At 41.7% G+C, this 24,386-nt stretch overlaps 2 non-coding genes across 2 annotated transcripts; both read right to left on the bottom strand.

Moving 5' to 3' along the window:
- Positions 1 to 10,488: 10,488 nt before the first annotated feature.
- Positions 10,489 to 10,560, bottom strand: Trnaw-cca (transfer RNA tryptophan (anticodon CCA)). The gene has a single exon. It is a non-coding gene; the product is annotated as a tRNA-Trp (tRNA).
- Positions 10,561 to 12,005: 1,445 nt separating this feature from the next.
- On the bottom strand, positions 12,006 to 12,077 carry Trnaw-cca (transfer RNA tryptophan (anticodon CCA)). Its single transcript has one exon. It is a non-coding gene; the product is annotated as a tRNA-Trp (tRNA).
- Positions 12,078 to 24,386: the final 12,309 nt, after the last annotated feature.

The following is a 24,386-nucleotide window of genomic DNA, read 5'->3' as shown; positions in this document are numbered from 1 at the left end:
ATAATCAAAAATCCTCTGTACACATGTAAGGAGATTAATGAAAGGCGATTTGCAATCATATAGACTTAATGTAATCAATAATTCGCCATGTTCCGATTTCTTATATGGAAAATCACTCCAGACAGACTCAAGCGCCGCAACGACGAAATCGTGTAATTTATCTGTTTCTGTCAAGTAATGTCGTCCGAAAGTCATCTATTACGTCGAAAATGGCTCTATTATGAGAGAATTCGTAGGCGTATTTACTCGTCAGTTTTAAGCCACCATGAAAATATAGAAGTGCATTGATCTCACAGGATTAGAAAAATAGACGCATGATCGTATAGCTGCCGAGGACAAAATGGTGTGGACATTGTATTTAGTCTATCTGAAATGAGATGAGTCCGAATAGTCTGCCAGCTGGTGGGATCGAACCTCCAACCTCATAAACTCCGGGCAGTGTTCGTTCCGATAAAGCCAATATTGTGACGGTTGTGTCCATTGACGACGGCCATGGATCAGTGAACGTGTTTGCCGTTGTCGACATCACTTAACCCCGTATACACATGTCCGCGGACCTTTGATGATAAGAGCGATGAATGTGCGTGAAAATGTTGCACAAATACAAATATCTATTACGATAAAAGGGTTGTTTCTGATGTCGACGTCGCGGTAAATCGCTTAAGACGATTCGGCCGACTGAAATATTACACTCGGTGATTTATTCGTTTCGCAAATGGTCAACGGCTTCCACTGACTGAAGCGTGTTCAGTCTCGTTTCTTTGCGTAGCTCTTATATCCATCGGAAGTTGCGCATACAGATTCATCATCATTGCCGTCGTCTCTCTTAAAGGAATCTTTCCACCTGCAACTGACAGCCATTAATTAAAACGCCTACGTAAACTACGTAACTTTTTAACGTTAGTTTCTACGTAAGAAATAGCGACGTTCTTTCGGCGAAATTGCTCTCTATACGAAGAATATTAGAAATTACTTCCGAGACTAATCTAAACGATGTAAATAAAAATCGGAACTTTTTCTAATTACTTGAGGTACTTTAACACACGCGCGTCGTGTTTAAAACGTTATTAAGTAGAAACCCGACACTCACGAAGGAAAACCGATATTCCGGGAATCTGGAAGACTTTGCTACGAGACATGTGCAAGCGCGTCGTCAACAAATAAGATCGTAAAGACATGTCGAGCATGGTAACTAAACAGTAGCCGTTGACGTCTTCTACCTTTGTTTATCCCAGTCAAAGAACATCGGGCATCAGGCGGAATATTTTCCAAGACGACGTACTTCAAAGGTTTTCTCGAAATCGACGTATAACCGGATTTTTTGTCGCGCAAAAAATCAAGCATTCGACGACAACGAGATGAGACGCATGCGAGGCCCGTTCCGGCAAATGCATAATTCTATCGTCGATGTCTCGGTGTAAATTGACAATATCGAATGGAGGATTGCTTCTTAGCGACGCGTACGAAATTCGATGTTTGTTCAACGTAGAAATGTTGAATAAATAAGCGGCGTTATTTCACCGCGAGCTGCAATCGGCTCCGACGCAATTGTTTTTAGCTGCCGTAAAACATGCATGGCTATTCGTCATCGCGGCTTATAAAAAGGCTGATAGATTTCGATGGATATATCTAATGGCAATCGATGCTCACGCTTATAGAATCGCTGGGCGAATGGAAAAAATGGAATGAATACTTTATTGTGAATATGATGTGCAGTCGACACAAATGTTAGAAATAGGTGATTCAAAATTTTTGGACAATCAAATCAAAATGAAATTTGTCAATTTTTATTCATGGATACGTCCAGGCCCGATAGGTTTTAATGGCTGTCCGTCGATAATCCATGGTGAAAATGATTTCAACATGGGTATTTGCTTATTTCACATCAGTAAATATGAAGGCAGTTATGGTAATATAATGATATAATACATTCATCAATATATGTTTAAGATTTTCTATAAATGATGCTTTGACATCCACAGGTCCTTCATAGGCCTAATTGAAAGGACACCTCTCAGGCCTAAAGGCTGTGCCAAAAAGTAGAGCCAGTTAGTACTGGGTAGGTTAACTAATTTCGGGTTAACTATTTTATCTGAATATTACGAGCTTTCGTTGCTAGTTTTTAACAGTTTCATCAGGAAAAAGATAAATCTTATTTTACGCACGAGCATTCGATACTAGTATTATAGTATGAGGAAAACAATGACGAAGCTTTAACTTTGCACTAGCGTCAGTTCGTACTTTTAATCGAATTGTTCGATGAATTAGTTAATCCGCAAAGTACTATTTGCCCTGACGTTTACTGATTTCATAACAGGTTAACACGGCCCCTCGACACGACTCTCCGTATTCTACATCGTAAACGATATGAGCAGATAGATCTAATATAGATTTAATGAGTAACCCTCTCTCTATGACTGACAGCTACATCTACGAGGTTTAACTCTACCGGTGCTCGCACTGTACTGATCAGAATTCATCAAACTTCCGCGATACGGAATCGGTTTAGTCGCGCACGGCGGGGATCACCCGGGTTCCTGAATGATCGATTATCATCTGTTGCCTTCAAAAGATCCTCGACGCAGATTAAAATTAACACCTATCTCCCTTTTCTGTCTGTTAGTCGGTATTCTATTGCGGCATTCGATTTGATGGATTACCGCCATTAAACGGCAATGACAGTGTAATAGTCGAGCCCGGACACTTCCTATCGACGAGTTTACGCTTGATTTATGATGGCGAAATTTCTGCGATTATATTTTGCGCAATCTATTAAATTCGATCTCACCTGAATTTGACACCGGTTTTAAGGCGAAATATTCCATTCTTTTTTCGTATTTCCTGATTAAAGATTTCGAGCTGTAAAGTCAACCGCCCACGACGCAGAGAAACGCGGAAACACGGCATGTTTGATCCTGGTAACCATTGTTTCCCGAAACCATGTTTATCGTTTTTCGTAAACGCGCACGTCACGAGAAGAGCTCGGAAGCCGCATGCTCTGTCTATGTTCCCTGCGTGTCCCCCTAAATAACCACTTTTTACATTTTCCAGGCGCCATGTTTTTGGGAATCCTCCAGGTACACATTTTTTATTTTTTGCCTTTTTCCAATCTTATTTCCTTATTTCGTTCATATCTCAAGATTGGATGAAGATAGAAACGCTAGTGAGATTATTAATCAAACTGGCTGATCATTACCGTTTCAATAAAACTCAGTTTCATATTTACTGTTACAATGCGAGCTGGTGACGATATAGACATTGATTCCTTCGCGCCGATAGTTAAACTTGAATTGAAATGTCTTTTAGACGAGGGGCGGAAGTTCGAACGCGGCAAATAGCGTGAAGTGGAGAATATTAAGAGAAATAAGATTAAGCCATCATCGCGCGTTATCGTTTTAAATGCAATTTCTGATGGAGTTAAGTGCGTTCGTGTTTAAGCGCCACCAGCGTCACGTTCAACGAATCCGGAAAACAATCGTGCTACGTTTTAAGCGCCGAGTCCTACTTGAAAAGCAGTAGCGTATAGTAATTGAATTTCATTCGCCTTAAAAATCAATTTTCACATCGTCTCGCGTGTGTACCGAACAGAGCGTTGTTAAAATGCGATGTAGTGTTTTTTTGCTAGGATGGCGTTCCATACGCGCCGCCGAGTCTCCAGACTTCAGAGCCGAGGCGTCGATTATGATCCGAGATATGAAAATCATATCGATCGAATCGAATTCTCGTCTGCGCGGCGGTATCGATCGCACCCGAGTCGAATCGTATGGAACGAATTGGATGCAAAAAAACTATACGGCTTACTCTCAACCACAGGCACTTGAATATGGGCTTTGATAATGGATAAATATTTGATAATTTACCAGCGATACGTTAATCCTACTTTAATAGATCCGCCATGTTTTATAATAAATTTACACATGATGCAACGCGCGCCGGTCGTTTAGTATAGCTAAACGACCGGCGCGCGTTGCATCATGGGTAAATCTATTATAAAACATGGCGGATCTATTAAAGTAGGATTAACGTATCGCTGGTAAATTATCAAATATTTATCCATTATCAAAGCCCATATTCAAGTGCCTGTGTCTCAACTCAACCGAATTTCGCTACGAATCCAATGACTAAACGGCCGCGCTAACGCGCTATTGGGAATCAACAGCGCTGAAAATGCAGCTATAAGCGAACTATCGCTTTTCACAACTCAATTAATATTTATTTACACACAAGCTATTTGACGCCCGTTGAAAGATAACCACTTTTTCGCGTCTCCGCAGAATGAAAAGTAAATAGTCTCTGCGTCGCCTGCATTATTTATAACCGAAAATCACCGCCGACATCGACGTCACGTTTTGAGAGTCGTCGACGTATACGCAACGACGTGACGCGGCGCTCCAGACTCGAAAAGATTCCTATTTACTTATGCGTTCATGAAATCCCTGTTATTATTCGATTATTCAAATTGCCGTTCACGAAGCCGTGAAATTACCCGGCATCTTCTCAGTCGGAGAGCTTAGTGTGTAAGACATGCCCGTGATCCTGTCGTGGATTTTGATTCGGTCAAAACCGACCGACCGCCTGCGCGATCTATTTGCTCGTAATTCGTGTAATTAGTGCCAGGCCACGTCCGCCGCTACGCGTGTCGCAGCGACCGCCGCCTGCGGTGGATTCCAGCATCCAGCGCGCAGAGGAATTATATCGAGCTCGCGGGTCAGTTTATATGCTACTTGAAAAAAGAAATGACAACCGCACATCGATAAAACCACCACGAATACATAGAAACCATACGTGAGAATTCCAATATTTAGACGAACAGATTTTTCGTAACGGTGTATAGCTAATTGGGTGTAGGTCGGGCACGTCTATGATTGCAGGAGCAATTTTCCAATCATTCGAACTACTCACAATTCCTGTTGTTGAGCCTTTCTTTCGAATGCCATGTGCAATTTCCCGCACTCGAGGGACTCAGGGTAAATCTACCTCTCGATAATACGACTCAAAGGCGTTCTCGAAATGATGATTTACCATCATCGCGGTTAAGATAGCTGGATAATAAATCATTGAATGACTGATTGAACTCGTGGTGTTGTGTATACTCGCCTCATTACGTCTGATTGGACGCTATTTTATTATTCTACGTCGAAAATACATCAATATATTATTATCATGGTCGTTATGGCCGGTCGCAACTTCAGAAGAAATTGTAAGATGTTTACCTCGCTTTTTGAATGTTTGTTCGGGGTGTACATAAGCCGGGCACATAAAGCGCGCGTGTGCAGGCCCGGAGTCATCCTCCCCCGGCAGGGATTAGAACCTGATGGTATCGCTAGACTCAGCCCCGCCACACTAGACCGGGTGCGTAGCTACATGCGCAGGTTTGCCGCGCGAGTCCAAGGTAATGGCAAGTTCGATTTTGATGGCAAATTCGACGCTATATCGTGGATCGTAAAGGACCTTCTCGAGATTCAATCTCAGTGGTTTATAGGGTACTACGAACGCCGTCTTTGATCGAAGATAATATCATACGAGCGACCATTCATTGCGCCGAACAACAAACATGAAAGAGATATCAGACAAACGACACTCACAGTGTTAGCCGTGAGAGAGGCGGCGGCTGACTGCGATTTGTGTTTACAATAATTGTTCTTGGCAGTAGGGTGAGCGAGGGCACTAAAACTTGCCCGTCCCTTCATCAATAATAAAGCCACGCTAAATTACGTATTCGCTCCAACCGCAGGCGTGAATGAAAAAAAGACGAAGATTGCTGTAAGAAAATGGCATAAACGAAACATAACTAATACGAGAACGTTAGATCTTCGCAGAGAGAGATTGAAAATACAATAGAGCATTTCACAATATGAGGTCATTAAGGACTAAATCCATAGTAACTACAACTAGTTGGCCTGCAGAGGATCCAAAATGGGATATTACGGCATTTTTTGTTAATGTTTGGCAACATACAGCAATCAGTAGATTAGATCCCATAGTTCATGAAAATGCCTGTTACCGTTCCGGTCGTATTAACCAACTGTTGACCGACGTGTTGGATCTTGTGGGGCAGTGAACGATGCACTGAATATTTCTCACCTATTTGTTGAAATATTTATTATTAATTTTATATTATAAACGTAATTTCTGAAGATATAATTTCGTAAATCAATGGGTACGTGAATAAGAAGGGCAACCTCAATGCCTAGGGGATGTGCCTGATAGGGGGTTGCTCTGTGTTCATGGTTTCTGTATGTTCTTCGGAGTGGTTCCATACATTAAGAATGGTGGGCAGAGAACATCCTAATAATGTGAACACGTGAATGTGAAACTTGCTGAAAACCTTGCGTTTTGTCTGTGTAGCTACGTAAAAATCCAATCCAAAAATGAGCAGATTTATGACGTAGTGAAATGGAATCCTCCTCGGGAGGAGCAATCACTTAATATCCGCTTGCGAGTAGTGTAATCTAGAGCCCCCGGATTGAGGACGACTGTTTGCATGTGTTGACGTATACATCCTGAAACACCAACTCACTTCATACATTCGAACCTCTCTCATCAGGATCGGTACCGATACTGTTTCAATTAATTAACGAAAGTGCTTCATATGCAAGAAGTGTAATTACAAAGGAAATATTTGTCGATCTTCGATGGCGAGCGCGATATTAATTTCAGCCCCAATCCGCTAATATTGTCCACGATTTATGACAGGTTTCGTGCCGCGGGTTCAGGCACCACGCAACTCCACGTGCGCTGGTTATCTTCGAATCCGAAGTCAAATATAGTTCACTTCCAATTATGTATACAGTTCATTTACGATTTCAATAACCAGGTCTGAATTTGAATTTATTAGAATTTTCGGTTCTTGCTACAACAAAAGTTCTGACATAACACTCATGAATCAAAACCCGATAAATTACAAATATAAACGATTGAAAACGAAATTTCTTTATCAAAAGTTTTTTTACAGTGGATTTCAATTTAAGTCTTTGCTCCATGTCTGAACGGACTATTCATTATGTGATTAACATTTTATCGTGGTTTTCATTACGGTTTCCTCGGTTTTAAATTGTCTAATTCACAACTTGTTGTTGCTTTATTGCTGTTTCTCGGTAAACGGCTCGAAACGGCCCGACGATCTCAATTCAGTGATTCGGAAGATAATTCGGCGCAATAATGATAAATCATTCTCTACGAAAACGACAAAATTCCTATCAGAATAAAAAACAACAGAAAGGCCTTAGAGCGGATAATGCCTGATATAGTTAGCGGATTGAGAATAGTCGGAAATTAGCAGTTCTCAACGCACGCCAAAGCATGAATACGAATTAGTGTCCAGTAATCGCATCGGTTGTCAAATTCAAATTCAATTTGTCTCGTCAATCGCGTTCGTCGTTTCCACAGCCGCGAGGATAAACCAGTTTGGTAGTTAGTTCCGACCATCCTCCCCGGTAGGGATTCGAGACCCTGCCACACTTTGATCGAGTGCGCAGATACGTTTGCAACTTAGTTAATGTCATTATTAGCCAACCGTAATTGTCTGTTTTGTTTTGTTTTGTTTCGGCTTTACGTCGCTTGGATCTTGGTTTTTTGATCGTATTGAATTATTCATTTAACCGACGGGCGGCCTTTGAAGTGTTGCCCGCACACTGTTAGCAGCCAGCAGGATTCGAACCCACCTGTCACTCGGCTCGGCACTGGTGGTGGATGCAATAGCATCATGCCAAATAGTACGTCACTGACCTACTGAGGAAATCCCTTTTTATTCTATTCTGGTTTTTCCATTTACAGTTTATCTGTGAAATCTGCCTCAGCGATTATACAACGGGCAATCTGATTGGTGCCGCAAGTTTCCTTGCGGCAAACCTGCGCATGTACCTGCGCACCCGTTCTAGTGTGACAGGGTTTCGTGCCGTGGCGATGCCACCAGCCATCAGGTTCGAATCCCTGCAGAGGGAGGAGTATGGTTTGAACCGACTTGCGTGCGTCAATAGTCCAGTAAATTAACCACATCTTTAGACTCACTGGCTGTAATCAACTCAATTCATTATATAATTCCTCGCGGTATAATCATTGTACATAAATAGTATTTTAAGGTTTCTTAAGCTACTGCTATGAACTCCGCCCTATACGACGAGTGCATGTCTCGTTAACTATAAATCCGTTGATAAATGAACACCAGATTCCTTAATTTAATCAGTTTAGTCGGGAAGAGTTTCTAAGATTCTTCGAATGGACAGGATGACACACGGCTTCATAGATTTCATACACAAAGCTTCGCTTTGCCGTCTAGACGTCCTCTTACATAGCCCCGGAGGTGAGACGGTGAAAATGAATATATATTGTTTTTCCTGGGAACGAATTTGTATTTTTTGAATTGTATTTGCGCGGCGAGAGACTGATGACCGCGCGGTAGCGCCATCTAACTTGTAAGTTACGGGGGCTCTGATTGGCTATCCGCAAGCCAATCAGACCCTTTCTCTTTTGTCTTTTCTTTCTCTTTGTAGACAACCATCTCAATAGGTAGACGTGCCTGGCCATAACACCACATACCTGTCTTTGCCTCAGTCTCTGGCTGCGTAAATTCTATTTCGATTCCTCGAAGAAAAATATTCATTTCTCACCACGTCACCTCCGCAGTGTTGTTTTAGATCTACAATGCGGGGTTTCGTGATATTCAAGACTGAAATTAGTCACAAACTATCTAGTGCATCCTCCATTGTGTTTCTCCAAACAAGCATGAAATATATAGGTGGCAGCATCACCTTACAGTCTGAAAACATTCGATGTTTGGGCCTTTAAACCAAGCATTTGCACCGTCGCCCCTGCCTAAAAACATAAAAAGCATGAAAGTTTATTTTCGCCTTGAAGAAAAACAACACATATATTTCACCTTACAATGATAACAACCTCGCCCAACCTTAAAGATCAAGGATCGCAGATGACCACTATACGTATAATCACTATACGTACGTATAGCGACTCGTCCTTAATCTTCACCTTGGCGATCATTGAAGATCAATCTGCAATCTTCCTCTCGAAATATGACAGCAATGATTTATCAAATCTAGTCACAGAATCTTCTGAAATCGGGGTTACAATCGGTGAGCGACGACGTCGTCCATTCGCATACGCAAATAACTACTTTGCGCACTTGGTCAGAATGTTGATTGGAAACGGCAGAATTTGTTTTGTTGTTAGACGCAATAACAAGTTCCGGTAGGCGTCGTCGAATGCGATTCGGTGGATGTGTTTGTTTTCGATGCATCGGGATTTGTCAGGTTAATGAAGATTTGTGGTAATTCTGACTTGAATCCGATCGATGGCGGCGTTAGCTCGCAGCCTCCGTCTCTTTCTCGTTTTCTATCTCCCTCTTGTACGCGCTCCGCTCATTCGATAGATAGAAAACACAAACACATTATAGAAAACACAAACACACGACAAATTCTCATCGAATCCGTAAGAAAAATCGCCTACGTGAAGTAAAACTTGAATGTTAGTCGATACGTAGTGCACCGGGGTAGTAAATGAGTCCGCTTGGGTATACGTCATCCGATCCGGAGCTCCATTTTTCAACTCCCGGCGCCGAAACATCGCTGACGCGTTCTTCGAAAAAAACTCCTGAAAATAAATGTCTGCAAAAAAAAGGATTTCGTGTTACAGATCAGATCTTCGCTCGGCTCGTAGATAAGGAGAAACTCATATTTCAATTTCGGCGAACGAGTTCGTAAGCTTGAAACAATGAGAATTGAATATTCCCAAAGGCGTATATGAAATTGAATCGTGACTAAAAGAACTCGTTCACAGACGATACGTATTAGTAATGTTCAATCTCAGTAATTCGGTAGACATTCACTTTCCCGGTTCATTGTCCACGTCACGAAGGATATAGTTTTACGACCAGTGAAGATCGTCTCTGTAGCCTATAATCATGACGAACGACAAACTACGCGTAACGTAACAACGCGCCGTGATGAGGCTCCGAACTTCCTGTCAAAGCGAACCCGTTCCTTCCTCCGCCGGTACGTGACTTCCTCCTTGTCTAGAGTCGATTGAATGGAAGCGCAGTCTCCGCTGTTGAATGGGAGGCCGCGGTGTACTTTCTTATCGTTGATGATCGCATGCGTCTCCACGCACAGCGGCGTTGCGTTGGTGCTTCTTACGCTTCGCCGATGAGCAAAACCGATGAAAGAAACAGAAAAATTCGAGGAGACCGGAATTAATCGGAATTGGAAGACAAAAAATGACTTCCGCGTTACGGAGCGACGCATACAGTCACGAAACAAGCCGGAGAATCGTTTCTGTTCTGTATTTCGGGTTTTCGCTGCGAAGTCTTTGGGGCACTTCGCCTACTTTTATCAAGTACGACTTCGACAGATGTTTATGCTGTGTACACGAAATGCACCTCCGAAATACACCAAAACAAAAAACAAAACGCACCTTCGAAACGCACATTTTTCAGTTTCAATGTGTATGAAAACTTATCGCAAAAATCGGCGCTAATGACCCCGACGTGATTCGAACACGCAGCCTTCTGATCTGGAGTCAGACGCGCTACCATTGCGCCACGGAGTCGGCTGGACGTTAATGAACAGTAAATCAATTTGGTAAAAGCATTCAGCTTTTTCCGGGTTTCCCTGCTCCATGTATGAAAAACTCAGAAAAGCTGGAAAACCACATTTGTTGGAAAAAATAAGCTGGAAACCACATTTGTGAAAGCCCAGCACTTGAGGGTAATTTCGTGAAACTGGGATGATTCTTGCACAACCTAGAGAAAGCAATCTGCACCAGCAGCTCTATACTCACGAGTAACAGATTCATCATTTTCGGAGCTATTCGATTTTCACACAGTTAAGGCAATCATTTTCAGTGAAACGCAGAATATTCAAGTGTATAATATGAACTATTCGATTTCTTTCGGAGCGAAATCACGACAAACAATATTCCGTTGATTATGATTGTTATCATTTTTTCGCAGATCGCGTTCTTTGCTTATACCTAATTCATTTTATTCATAGGCTATTATTATGAAATGACTGATCGACGATATGTCAAATAAACATGTTGATGGTGTTTATCGAACGTGGCGTCGGCTTTGACGGAACCACGCGCGACGCGACGACCCTCGAGTGCGATTCCCATTAAACAAATACAGTCACCGTCCGCTCCTTTCGGGATGTGCAAAAAAATACCAAATGCACCTTCGAAATGCACATGGACGGACAATTAACACACGATTGGAAAACGTATGCTTTATTTGGAGGCATTCGGCAACAAAGTTCGCTTGAGATAACGCGGTGGCAATATTTCGTTTTCGTTTTTAGAAATATTTTTGCAAAAACAAAAACGCACCGATAACCCCGACGTGATTCGAACACGCCATTGCGCCCGGAGTCAACCGCTCATCGCTAGTTACTAAATTTAAAAGCTCGAAGCGTAATTTTGTTCTGTATAACTATCCCAACGCATAGACCCTTAGATGTTTTGTACACGGAATAAGCCCGGTTCAATTCATAAAGGAAATGCCATTACTTATTCTTTACCGTGAAGAAATACAGTCGTCAACCAGTCATTGCGGGATGGGTAAGATTCTGATTAAACGTCTATCTTTCGTGGGCGGACCCAGAGGGGGTTCGGGGTTCGAACCCCCTATTCTAATCAAGCGTCCTTTTGAAAGTCACGGTTGAAAAATTCCCCCGGACATTGACTTATGATGAAAGTCCACAGTACCGTTTTAAGCAGTGATGAATATTCTCTATAATTGCAAAAATGTGCCTTAATGTTCAAGGGGAAAACCCCACAGTACTGGTTGCGAGCGCACCACTCCTTCGGTTCTAGACGACAGTGGCCTTTTCCAGGTGAACCCCTCTCTTCAGCCTGGATTCCCTGGCTGGCTGGATTCCCTGAGTTAAGTGGACGGAAGTTTATACGCGATTCGAACTTATTTGTATGGGGGTGATTAAAAGTACGCTTCGAAAAAACAAAAATTTTCTCACAACAAAAGCAAATTTCGACTACCTTGACCCCGACGTGATTCGAACACGCAGCCTTCTGATCTGGAGTCAGACGCGCTACCATTGCGCCACGGAGTCAGCGGATAGTTAGCATTCAGTAATTCCTATAAGACAGAACGTTCTCAAAATCTAAATATTCTATACGGAATAAGGGTTAAAAGCATCATTACCGATGTTTAATCGAAATCTTCGAACTGCCGACAGCCATGAAATAAGCTCTTGAACAAATTGCGACAATAGCGCATTTAATTTAAAAACAAGCCGATCTCTCGATTCTGTGTGATATAACGGCATTTTGCCGGATTTATAACGTGGCGGGAATACGACAGCTGTACAAACGGTCGTCTCAGTCCACGAATAATGTCTCCAAGCGATCTAACATCGAAGTCCACTGCATAGACGAATTTAAAGTTATGATGATAATATACCACTTTCAAAATGTTTGCGCCGGCGTATAAAGCTCAGCACGGCTCCAAGATCTAAAATCTTCCGGCGACTAATGTCGTCATACAACGTGGAGCCGTTGCTATGGTAATCATAATCCCTTCCCTTTGTGTTATCTGTATAGTACTGCTTTTGCATTTTTTGTAATGTGTGCTTTTTAAATTACGTGAATTCAAGTGGGGAAAAAAAGCAAGCGTTACGTTATCTTAATGCGCTCGGGATGAAGGTCGGGGAATTTCAAAGGTCGACTTGGCGGAACCTTCTCTACCTAGCCGTTCTCTTAAAAACTTAAAAGCAGCAGAAAAGTAAAAGCTTTTTGAATAAGCAATGATGGAGGGGGAGTTTCAGGACCACATTATCTTAAGAAATCTCATATTTTGCATTGTGTATAACGTTTTATGACATGTCGTAATTTATTGTGGAAATGATAATGATTATTATTATCACTATTATCATCATCATGTCCGTTGTAAGACGAGTCAAATTCTACAGCTGGCATTGCTCTAGAATATGACGTTGCATTCTCGAGCATTTTTCATGATTGGATTTATAGGAAATCTGTACAAAGTGTATCCCAATATTTAAGAAAAATAGATAAGGTCTCCTGCCAATAAAGCCTGACGGAGAGGTAGATAAGTGGGCGGAGGGAGAGATTGAGAATGATAGTAGAGGATAGAGTGATGAGACCGAACACTATATATCGATATGAAACGGACGTATTACTTCTACTTGTCTAGTTGTTTTGGAAAGTCATTTATAGTCGAGTTATTCGCATATATCTGCTTGATAGCGCTCTCCGTCTCTCTCCGCTCTCCAACTCTGATTACCCGCTCCCTTCATCCAATACGCATCATTATCTCCATACGCGATCATGTATGTATACGCCGCATATCTATGAGCAGACGGTGATTTTTTGTCTCGTCGACTTCTAGAATTTCTTCGTCACGTCGCATCATCAACAGGTTTTATTTTAGACCGGCGTATAGGCTTACCGGAAGGGCGATGACGCTTTGAGTAGTGTATCAAGCCCTGAAGCGACATTACGAATTAAGTTTTACAAATTACGTTTTACGAATTAATACATTTTTCGTTTAATGACTAATTAGCTTCAGAGTTACGCAATGCGTCATTCGTCATGTCGCTCCGAGTGCGTGTAATTCTCCAAATATCTTCAGTGTTCGTGTTTGTCGGGTTTCCGCGTAAAAATCAACCGCCGAATTAATTCGTATCGGTAAAGTGGACTAGAATTACGCGCACAAGTGGAACTCGCCGCCGACGATTTCACCTGAAGTATTTGTCGTATAGGAGAGCTGCATCTGCGGCGTTGATGCTCGCTTAGGTTTTCTAGAAATCGGATCTTTTTTCTTTATTCTAAAATTCAGTCACGCGCGGTATCGATGTCGAACTTTCACTTTAAAGAATTTATTTACAATTCAATCGAGTTCAGGCATTCGTGGTGTAAGAGCGCGAAATTCATATAGAAAAAAAAACGCGGTAGAACGCGATTTGAATAAATATACATCGGAATGAACACGACGGTGACAATGTCTCCATAAATGACGACAGTCTCTCGGGAGTACTGGAAGTTCGGGAAACGCGTCGTATCATGTCATTTCTATTCTATTTTTAGATTTGTGTCACTGCTTGCAGTCTAGGACCGTATCCGTAAATTAATTCAGCGTTTCGCGAATAAGGACTCTCCATTACAAATGAACTTACGTAACGCCAGCTTATACTCGGGTGTTCGCGAATACCGCCATTGCCGGTCGATTGCCGGTTCGCACCCGCCACACCTCCGTACGCCCGATCCACCAAGCTCCGAAGACAGGAATCCTTTGGACGCTTGCTTTCGTTACTGTTATAATATCATTATCTAGCGGGGTATTCATCTATACTATGAAGAGAGAGCTATCGCATATAGATTTTTCGTGGGAAAGGGTCAATCGGAGTTTTTTTTTAGGCTGACATTTACCCCGCGCTAATTTAGGGGGAATCCGGACTCCCTTCGGAATCCCCCATAACCCGTTCTCGATGTTTTTTTCTTCCTTGGCCCCACCGAAGACTCGTCTGATTTTCGAACCCGACGCGAAGATGGCTTATCCGCACCGTGTAAAATAAGTCGATCGTTCCTTAACGTTGTTGTTGTTATTTTTTATTCTGCATCAGCGCGGCGACATAAAATACTCTCTACTCGATATCGTCAGCCAGACTATAGACAGGTGCGGTTTGATCGATTCTAATACACACCAGACACAAATCGCCGAACTATCACCATGCCAACTATCAAATTATAATTAATTCGATACAATAAAAGTGCTCTGGAAACCATTCCCCAGTGACGTGATTGATTCCCGTTTACAATGCGTCAATGGTTGCTGTCTATAAACACGTTCAGACATTACCAAGTGTTTTATTTCGACTGCGCAGTAGAGAGAATAATCTCGTCTCGTCCATCTCAACCCCAGACGTTCATTTATATCTATTCACTCACTTTATTACCAAATACCCGATTCCAATAGTTTTCCGACGCCGTAAAAACCGTTAGAATTGGTATTGATATATACTACGCGTTATTTAAGGGGTTCTGTGTAAGTCGATGTGCACTACGTCATCAATATTGGCGTTTCAAAATAACAATTACAATTGTGAATTTTGGCGTTTAATTTGTCATAAGGTATATTTCATAACTCTTCATTTTATATTTGATAAATTTCAGTAATCATCTTTGAGAGAATGTGCACTACGTCTCCAATATATCGGGGCTAGACTGGTTGCCTGTCAATTCAATTCAATTATCAATAAATTCAAATTAACTTTATCGATTCTGAATATTTTACAATTCTTGATTAAATAATTCATATCGATGATATTATGCGTTATTTCTAAACGGCGTCAATAAACCTTCAAGTAAGTTTCTTGGTTATGACGTCATCCGTCACTCGGGTGTTGCGGACCAGGCATAAGGCTTCGTGGTCCGCATGTAGAAATCATCATTAAGAAAAATTGAAGGAACGACGAAGACATAGTTTTGCTTTATATGGGGTCAACATTTTCCTTCCGAGCATGGAACAGATATTCTATAGTACATGCGTATTATAGCAGTACACAGGTGCGGATCCTGCAGCGGGAGGGGGGGTGGTTTGGGTGCTGCAGCACTCCCCTCCATAGAAAAATTCCTACCGTATTATTAATTTTCGGATTTTCATTGCCACATTTCAAAGTACAAGGTATATCTTAAAAGTATGGGATTCTTAAGCATTGCCTAAAATGCATAAAAAACAGACCAATTCTTAAGATATTTCTTGCGGATGACCAGAAGAGCACTTTGAAAAGCCCTGTTCGAAAATCCTTGAGTTAAAGACTGAATGATCTCCTAGAGTATCCCGCGATGCCGTGTTGCATTTATCCTCATCAAATCTATACGAATTCAGAGGCAGTTTAGTAACGCGAACGCGTTGCGCCGGGTTGATCGAAAAACAAATCGGGCTTAGGAAAAAAAATCCCCGTCTGAATTGATATGTACACACAGTCGTTAACGATGCAGTGATAACTGTTTATTTTGGAACGGAACTGTATTAGATCGAACGGCGGCGCGTCTTCATTTACTCGAGAACCGTTGTAACGACGTAAACGATGATTGATGTTCTACTAATTAGCACACTCTCACCGTTCACGTATCGCTCGTCTCGTCAGCGATATATCGTTATCATTAATAAAATCGCGGATCGTAAAAAAAAATCCGAAATGATATCGTAAATATGCAGCATGTGATAATGGTTAACACTGGTTTATTGTATTCAGGCACTTTAAGAGTCGGTGTGAATGGGATGCGCATTGCCTGTGACAGACTGGACGAACTTCAGTTTCTAGCTGGTCGACTAGTGGCCGGAACCAAAAGAACGCGCTTATTTCGGTCGTTACGCATTTCATAGTGGCGGCCATCTTTGAACTAGGCCCGAACTAAAGCGACGTGCTCAATCCCGTGCTCGACCCACTCAATCCCATATAGTCTTATAGACAAAAATCTGATAACCAAAGTTCGAGTTGTTCGATTTTCGCCGGATTTTGCATAGTGTGCCATACGGGACGTGATATGAATTTTCTAGTCAGCAAATCGATTCGTACGAATCAAACATGCTATAGATATTATCATCGCCGAATTTCTAACGGAGATTGCCTGATTCGCCCCGTGTTTCACGGGCTTTAGTAATCAATGGGATGTGTATGGTGTCATCCACTTTGAAGGTTCGCTTATACAAAACAGATTTATACAAGGCGAGATTAACCTAGAAGTGCCCAAGTGGCTGACGCTCTTTCGGGGATACACGCCATCTCTTTCAAGTTTGATACTTGCGTACTTGTGATTTGTGGCAATGATAAATGTGGTGTGGGGGTGATACGGCCTAAACTGTTTAAGTCTTTCCGTGTAGCTCGATTATCTTGTTACATTTTTCTTCCTTAAGCAATAACGTCCAAAAATTTCCCTTTCAATGAAAATTTATTTCAATTTCAATGATACTAGCACAGACATTTTAGCCGTCTCCGCATCAGAATGGGCACGTTTCAAATATCATCCTTTCTGCTGTACAGGTTACTTCACATATTTTGCACGCGATTGCATGTGGTCGTATTTATTTGTACGATCAGAAGGATCTGCAGTTAGCTCTGTACGAAGCGTTCGCGTTCTGTACGTAATCACGATATACCCTCGGTTTTCTGTTATTGAAAAAAATTACCGACAAAAACAGACCGAAATCCGAAGCGGTTTCAGCCGAGTGGTAACTGGGTGCGTAATAAGTTTCGTCGGAAGTTAGCTCTCTGAAGCACGCAATTAAAAACGATTTGCTCACTTCAAATGGAACCTTTCCAGTATAACCCTTTAGCAGTGAACCGAGTGTCTGTGGTAAAAAATAAAGCAAACGAAGACCGATATAGCGTAGATAACGAGCGATTCCGCTCTGAATGGCACAGATCTATTTAGCCCATGTATTTGAAATTTCCAATCTATTGGTCTTCATTCAGAAATCGCAGAAACAAGTTTCATAGAATGACTGGATACATATTACCTTTCCTCAATAAGTCATCATAATTGTAATATATATTATGACTTTAGTAGAATAACCTCAGGCAAATAGATGATATGATAAAAACCCACTATGTACAGATAGATGTAAAAGTTTGTTTTTTTTAAACAAAGAATTTATTCAAACAAAAATAGAAATACACCTGGGCCCAGTTCCATAGTCATGGCTTAGACTTAATACCAATTCAAGACCATCTTAGTTCTATAGCCAATCTAACAACTTAAGACCAGCTTTAAAATTTAAGGATATTTTTGGACTTAAATCTTAACTGAGGAACCGGCCCCTGCTGACGATGATCTCTAGTGAGATTTCGAAACATCGTGTCGATTTTCATTTTTGATCGAATGAATTCACGGTTTCAAAACTTTTAATCATGTACGCAGTGGGTTTTTATCATATCATCATCTATTCCCCACGATTCAGTATATGGTCATTCTACTATAGTCGTATAGAGTGATGATAACTTCTATAAATCTATGAAACTTATCCCTGCGATTTTCTAACGAAATCCAGTTGAAATTAGAAATTTCAAAGGCATATCATTATTACTAAAACCAACGTATTTTTGCCAACTTTTAAATCGTTATGTGAAACAATCCCTTCAGAAATTCGTGATGGTGTATTATGTCAATCTTTATGTCGATTTTTGGTTTGTTGTCTGTAAGTTGCGTGTTATTAAGTTGGGTGTCAGTATACTGGACCTACATTTCCGCCATTTCTACCATCGTCGCGCGTGGATGACGCTCCATTCGATATGACAGTCGTGGCTGTTGTGACAGTCGGTATGAAAAACACACAAACCGTCATTTGACAGTAAATTCATATATCACCGGCGCTTGTGTGATATTTTTACCCGGACTTGTCAGATTCGGCGAGAAACGCAATAAGTTAAAACCAGCGCGTCTCGCGCGATGAAATTCGAGATAAATTTGACATCGATGCGAGCTCTCAGGCGCGCTTATAAGATGAAGTGCCCGCTCGCCAACCTCATCGATATAAATCGTAAATAAAAGCCGTTTAAAATGATATGTCGTTGCAAAGCTTCCCTGCGCCGAAGTAGATATCAGTTTTCAACTTGTTGATAGCGCTAGATTAATTATTCACCCGCACAGACAACTTCGTGAGAATATGAAACCAGACTCCATGTCGTTCGTTTTACTGCTGCACTGTCGGGTTTATATAAATACTGTAAAAAAGTGGAATCTAAAGATTTATTCTTTTGTGAAAAAGCCGATTCAGTACTCCCCCCCCCCTCCACCCCCACTTGGGCCCGGATGAGGTGATTAGTGCCGATGCATGGGGCTTGCAATTGAGGATCTCATTTGAGTGTCAAAAAGTAAAGGATGAAGATTTGACTTTCAACTAGTTTTTGTAACTTATATACGAGGTATTAGCGACAATTCGGCTATTTTCAAGAAAAAGCGATGACAGTTTTAGAAACAGAACTAATATTGAAAATGCTATACGCTGAAGACGACAACAAAAGAGAATCCGAAAATGTTCCTTTCGCGTTTAGTTTATTTCGACTATTTCCTGATAGTCGTCTTCAGGTTAATATACCATGTAATCTTACCCGGGCGTAGTGGTAACGATATCTGTTGACTTAACGGCGGTTACCATTTTGACCTGACCAAATAGGGTTGACGGTACGCGTAAACGGTAAATCCACCGGGGATGAGACGGGGGTTAACTGTAGCTATTGAATCCACGCAATTAACATCTCCTAGAAGTACAACACGCCGCGGTTTAAGTGTTATTTAATGTGCATTTTACGGCGCGAGACAATTTCCCGATTACTCGACTCTTCAACGGGATAAAGACCGTGATGACATCCTGGCTCGACCAATCTGCAGGAAATTAACTCTAAATATAGAGGACGTACTGGATTATCCGAGTACATTGAAGAGCGTACATCAAAGCACTTTGTCAACAGCGCCTTTCCTATATGTTTTGGAAGCGCTAAATGCCCTTTACAATATTGGATAACTATAAACATTTCCCGACTACAAGTTCTTAGTTATTTACATCGATGTCTGGTCGCTAGTTTATTTTAACGTTTTCTGAAGCTGTTTGTTAAAGGAGAATCCGATTACTTCTTGATGCAATAACACAACCAAAGCATATCATGTTGAGTTAAGTAGCTATCATATTATTATCTATGAATCATCCATATTGCACATAAAATCGGTTTTAATGATGATCGGTTTTAAAATAATTGCCGCCTAGATTTATTCAAGTCTAGTTTATAAGTTCATGAACATGTAGACGGAATATGCCCTAACTGATGAGTACAACGCGCGAAGAGGGAGATGCGAGTGTTTCTGGTTCTATAATAGACACTAACGTTGTCGAGCGTCTTTATCCGTACGACAGCCATCATCGTCTCTCCGGCGAGTGATCGACTGCATCAGTGAGCCATCTATCCGACTGATCATGCAGTACGGTTCTCGTTTCGCTAACGTTCAGGAGCCAGTTGTTCAAAAGTCAGTAAGGTTAACCAGTGGATAGTTGACGTAATAGACAGGAAAATATCTGCACCTAGCTCCCCCAAAGACTGCATCGTGAATCTTAAATAGATTTAGCGGTATAGCCTTTTTTATGAAACCGGGTTCTTAACTTATTTGTAGTGAAGCCATCAGCTAAGAATGGTTAATCGCTTATATATCGTGTCCAGCATCAATTGAATCAATTTTGATTCGAATTTCACTGTACAACAAACCCTTAAATACATTAAACCTTGCGCTTGTCGGATCTATTGGGACCAAGAAATATCCTCCGACTTAGAAAATAGTCCGACTTCGGATACGTCGGATTTCCAGTCTTTTTCCGAAAACTGCACGAGTTGAGAATGGATTTCTGTAAACGGAAAAATTAAATCAACATCTACTTGATTTAAAAAAAAAGAACTGAAATATTTCGGGTTTATTTTTCTAATACGTCTGTTGACATGTTATCGTCGATTTCCAGTCGGGAATAGGGAAGAAAATAGCTCTCCGACATAAAGTGAGTGATTTCAACTGATTTGCATTTTGGGACCAAATAACATTTATTCGAGTCTTGTAATTTGGCCTTCAGACATCTCATATTTGAAAAAAATTAGACATCCTGTAGCGACGCTCATCTTGCGTGAATACTCCGAAGCACGTAAAACGTATCTGTGAACATTTTCGTAGACAACGCGTTATCTGCTCGTTCTCTTATTTCGCTCGGAATGTTGATACTGCGAGAAGAATGATAATCCGTATGTGCCGGGTTTATAACGAACGAGACAAGAGTATAGAAACGACGATAAAACCGTTGCGCTGTAGATTTCAGCCGATAAATAATCCCGAAACCTTTAGAAAACAAACAAAATGCAGGTTGTTTCAAACCGCTGAGTATATAGTACGAATCCAAACGAGATATTGTACGATAATGGACGTTTTTTAAGACAAAAAAAAACAGGAATCTGCGCTAACTACTCCTACGAGCTATCGTTAGCAGAAGACCTCACTCAGAATATGAAGAAAAACTATCGTAGTTTTGACGTTTCGATTCAATTCGATGAGCCGTTTTCAAAACGTCAAATACTTTTTCCTTATATCTGGGATTTTCTTCAATTGAATTAGACAGCCACTTTTCTATAGAAACCAGCTATCGTGTCCGAAACATTCAATTTTCTTTCTAAGCGCTAATAAAAACTTCACGTCAATAGCATTTGAATACTATTAACTTACAAGCCACAGGTTCATCGATTATTGTTTAGCCATTACTTTTAAGAATTCGATCGACAAATCTATAGCAGAACAGCGAGCTAAACGTTGATTCGAATGTTGTGAGACTCAACCTATTCGAAATATATATAAATAAAGTCCCGAGAATGAAAGACGTCCGAGATATAAGTTTCCCCGGAGAACGAATGGTAAACTTCAGCGCAACGCGGAATGAAATCGTGCATTCATAGTCTCGACGTTCTATAGTACCCGCGATCGGAAACAGGTAACAAGCCAGGCATAAACTAACATGGATAGTTACAACTACCGCAAGAATCACAACTACTTCAGTTCGGTTGATAAAACGTGAGTACTTTGTGCGTGTCGGTTTTTATCGCTACTTTATCTAAAAAGGTGTCGAATGGATATTATTTTCATAAACACTATTTTCCCATATACACTTCCCGTATATGCGCGATTTACACCTGGCACTTTTTACGCCGAGCCGATTGATAATTCGCAACAAACATCTCATTCTCAAAAATCCACTTATTCCCGGGAATCGAACATTTTGGGTTTCGGATTACTGATAAACTTAGTAAGCAATTCTTGATTAAAAATACCATTGGTATCTGCGTGGTAGCTTGAGTTTGCACCAGTGGACTCTGAAAGGAAGAGTCCGATCTACCATCATATCCCCTTACCAGAAACGGAACACTGCGAGTGGGGTTCGACTCATCCGCCTTCCAAAACATTGGCATCCGCGTGGTAGCTTGAACAAACCCGTGGATTCTAAAACAAAAGCCACGATCACACGAGCATTTTTGGCCCGGGCCAAATTTGGCCTGGAATAACTGTTCACACCGGTACCAAATGGGCCCGAGCCTGTTTGGCCCGAGCCAAATTTGGCCCGACCAAAAACGTCTAACCAGGCCCGAGCCAAATTTTAGCACCAGCCAAATGATTGCGTTTGAATTGCAACTGGCACTGGAATTCACCCACTTTGCTTTGTTTGGGCATTGTTTAGTATCGAGTGAATGGTTTGCGTGTGAACGCGCTCTCTAATTAGGCCCGAGCCTGATCCGTGCCAATTTGGCCCGGGCCAAATCGTCTCCGTGTCAGCGCGTGTCGTCCATGTGATCTACGTTGCAAAAACTGAACAATGCGACTGGAGCTCGAACCGTCCCTTCCAAAACAATGTGGTGGTCATACATCCTATATCACGTCAATGATCATGGGTCATTTTGTTCCGGCTATTCTATGCTATTGAATGATAAGCATATTTTGATTGAATTCGATGTGATGTGATATGTCTAGCTGCTAATTGTAGTTAATGAACGATACTTAAACGCCTAATTATCTTCGCTTTACTGTAAGCCAGCTGTGTAGTGGATACCCATTCTATCTATCTATCTATAGATCGGGTATTTTGGTTATTGTTTCGGTGTTATACGCTCAATTTCACAAGGGAAACCAGGCCCGGATATTTAGCGAATACATTGCTCGAAAATGATGGTGAAAATTAGCAAGATCTCCCAGAGAGAGAAAGAGAGAGAGAGAGAGAGAGAGAGAGGGAGAGTGAGGTACATGCTTCAAACCGCACAACAAACACCCGGCTTCATTAATCACTAAAATACACTAAGAAAAATATCTTTACGTAAGTGGCGGTTTTTTCACTTCCAGTGCGGCAAACTCTTTCTTAAGTTTGAAAACAGAAATATCGACAGTTTTTTCTATTCGGGACGAACTGAAATTCGAGGAAACCGCACTAAACGGAACTAATAACAACATTCAAATAAATACTAGCTCTACGTAAACTTAGTTTTGTGGAATGCTTTTGTTTCGTGTTGGAATGTTTGTTCAAAACCCGGTAATAGATATTCCAATGACAATTCATCCGTTTAGAAATTTCAATATAATTAATCGTCTGAATAAACAGTCATCCTATTCGATGTACACCGAGATAACCCGGCGGGATTTCATATACGTGTTCGACGTAATCTCATCTCCAACTGGATTTCTAAGCTAGAAACGAGTCGAGTACAGAACGAATATCCGAACTCACCTCCCTGTCTCAATAAAGCTGTATACCGAGTTTAAATACACATATATGTGAGATAGTAGTTCATCTTCCTCGTGCGCTTCAGAGCTTGTTTTTAAACCATCGCGTTTATCTATCAATTGAGTAAAACTGATCGATCGTTCCATTATATCTGTCCAATATAGAGCATCTGATTCATCTCTTACTCTCATCATTGACCGCGCGTACTCAAACAACTTCTCCGCGGCGCTCTTGTTCTACCTACAGAGGGAGAGGGAGAGGGAGAGGGAGAGGGAGAGGGAGAGGGAGAGGGAGAGGGAGAGGGAGAGGGAGAGGGAGAGGGAGAGGGAGAGGGAGAGGGAGAGGGAGAGGGAGAGGGAGAGGGAGAGGGAGAGGGAGAGGGAGAGGGAGAGGGAGAGGGAGAGGGAGAGGGAGAGGGAGAGGGAGAGGGAGAGGGAGAGGGAGAGGGAGAGGGAGAGGGAGAGGGAGAGGGAGAGGGAGAGGGAGAGGGAGAGGGAGAGGGAGAGGGAGAGGGAGAGGGAGAGGGAGAGGGAGAGGGAGAGGGAGAGGGAGAGGGAGAGGGAGAGGGAGAGGGAGAGGGAGAGGGAGAGGGAGAGGGAGAGGGAGAGGGAGAGGGAGAGGGAGAGGGAGAGGGAGAGGGAGAGGGAGAGGGAGAGGGAGAGGGAAGAAGAAAGCGACGTGTACATCCCTTTGACATTGAAAATACCGTTACAGGCCAGTCGCGAAAGCACGTTTAATGTCTACATCCTCGACGGTATCGCGACTCTCAGTGTTGCCCAGGAGCAGTGTCAAAGCTTATATCGCAGAATATATAATATATATGTATTAGAATTAAGACGAAGATTTTAGATCTTAGTTCTATAGTCGAACAAACAAATTATGACCAGTTTTCAGTTTTGAGACTGCTTTTGAACTTAAGTCACAATTCTACAGCCCAGGGCCGGGTTTCACTAACGGGATTAAGTCCATAACGCGGGTTTTATGGCTAATTAACCCCCGTTCGCGAAAACCAAGCCCTGGTGGGAGTTCTGAAAACCAAGCTATAGCATTTTCTAGAATTCCCGTTAAAACTCGCGCTTAGAGCTTCGTACAGTAGGTTATTTAG

This window comes from Tubulanus polymorphus, chromosome 11, assembly GCF_964204645.1.
Source record: "Tubulanus polymorphus chromosome 11, tnTubPoly1.2, whole genome shotgun sequence".
NCBI classification, from domain to species: domain Eukaryota; kingdom Metazoa; phylum Nemertea; class Palaeonemertea; order Tubulaniformes; family Tubulanidae; genus Tubulanus; species Tubulanus polymorphus.
This window is presented reverse-complemented; position numbering and strand designations above follow the sequence as displayed.